Source organism: Otolemur garnettii, unplaced genomic scaffold, assembly GCF_000181295.1.
Source record: "Otolemur garnettii isolate 467f Iridium unplaced genomic scaffold, OtoGar3 scaffold00081, whole genome shotgun sequence".
Classification (NCBI taxonomy): domain Eukaryota; kingdom Metazoa; phylum Chordata; class Mammalia; order Primates; family Galagidae; genus Otolemur; species Otolemur garnettii.
In genome coordinates, this window is record NW_003852476.1 from 5,162,946 (window position 1) to 5,165,214 (window position 2,269).

Here is a 2,269-nt window from a genome sequence, read left to right on the forward strand (position 1 = left end):
AAAGTCAAAAAAGACAAAGATGGTCAATTCATATTGGTCAAGGGAAAAATACAACAAGAAGACATTTCAATTCTAAATATTTATGCACCCAACATAAACGTTCCCAGATTCTTGAAACAGACCTTAATTAGTCTGAGCAATATGATATTCAATAACACCATAATAACTGGGGACTTTAACACTCCTCTTACAGAGCTAGACAGATCCTATAAACAAAAATTAAACAAAGATATAAGAGGCTTAAATGAGACCTTAAAACAACTGTGCTTGATAGACATATATAGAACACTCCATCCCAAAGATAAAGAATACACATTCTTCTCAGCGGCCCATGGAACATTCTCCAAAATTGGTCATATCCTAGGATACAAAATAAACCTTAATAGAATGAAAAGAATTGGAATTTTATCTTGTATCTTCTCAGACCACAAGGCATTAAAGGTGGAACTCAAGTCCAACAAAAACATTCAACCCCACACAAAGACATGGAAATTAAACAACCTTATGCTGAATGACAGTTGGGTGCAGGAAGAAATCAAAGAGGAAATTATTAACTTCCTTAAGTATAACAACAATGAAGACACAAGCTACAAAAACCCATGGGATACTGCAAAAGCAGTCCTGAGAGGAAAATTTATCACTTTAGATGCCTACATCCAAAAAAACAGAAAGAGAGCGCATCAACAAACTCACAAGCTGTCTTATGCAATTGGAAAAAGAAGAACAATCTAAGCCTAAACCCAGCAGAAGAAAAGAAATATCCAAAATTAATGCAGAGATTAATGAAATTGAAAACAAAAGAATCATTCAGAAAATTAATGAAACAAGGAGTTGGATTTTTGAAAAAATAAATAAATAAAATAGATAAACCTTTTTCCAGACTAATTAGGAATAGAAAAGTAAAATCTCTAGTAACCTCAATCAGCAATGATAAAGGGGAAATAACAACAGATGCCACAGAGATAGAAGAGATTGTCTCTGAATAATACCAGAAACTCTACGCCCAGAAATTTGACAACATGAAGGAAATGGATCAATATTTGGAATCACACTCTTTCCATAGACATAGCCAGGAAGAAATAGATCTCCTGAACAGACCAATTTCAAGCACTGAGATCAAAGAAATAATAAAAAATCTCCCAACAACAAAAAAAATGCCTGGGTCCAGATGGCTTCACACTTGAATTCTATCAAACCTTCGGAGAAGAGCTTATTCCCATACTGCAGAAATTATTTCAACAAAATGAAGAGGAAGGATTCTTCCCCAACACATTCTACAAAGCAAACATCACCCTGATACCAAAACCAGGAAAAGGCCCAACTAAAAAGGAGAACTTCAGACCAATTTCACTAATGAATATAGATGCAAAAATTCTCAACAAAATCCTAGTGAATAGATTACAGCTTATCATCAAAAAAGTCATACATCATGATCAAGTAGGTTTCATCCCAGAGATGCAAGGCTGGTTTAAGATACACAAGTCTGTAAACATTATTCACTATATCAACAGAAGCAAAAACAAAGACCATACGATCCTCTCAATAGATGCAGAAAAAGCATTCAATAAAATCCAGCATCCTTTTCTAATTAGAACACTGAAGAGTATAGGCATAAGTGGCAGCTTTCTTTTTTTTTTTTTTTTTTTTTTTTTGAGACAGAGCCTCAAGCTGTCCCCCTGGGTAGAGTGCCGTGGCATTACAGCTCATAGCAACCTCCAACTCCTGGGCTCAAGCGAGTCTCCTGCCTCTGCCTCCCAAGTAGCTGGGACCACAGGCGCCCGCCACAACGCCCGGCTATTTTTTGGTTGCAGCCATCATTGTTGTTTGGCAGGTCTGGGCTGGGGATTCAAACCCGCCACCTTAGGTGTACGTGGCTGGCGCCTTAGCGGGTTGAGCTATAGGCGCCGAGCCAGTGGCAGCTTTCTTAAACTGATCAAAGCTATCTATGACAAACCCACAGCTAATATTTTACTGAATGGAGTAAAACTGGAAGCTTTTCCATTTAGAACCGGAACCAGATATGGTTGTGCTCTATCACCATTACTATTCAGCATTAGAGCTTCAAGTTCTAGCCAATAAAATCAGGCAAGAGAATGAAATAAAGGGCATCCAAGTGGGAGCAGAGGAGGTCAAATTCTCCCTCTTTGCTGACAACATAATCTTATACCTAGAGAACCCCAAAGACCAAACCTCAAGACTCCTTGAAGTTGTCAAAAAATACAGTAATGTCTCAGGATATAAAATCAATGTCCACAAGTCAGTAGCCTTG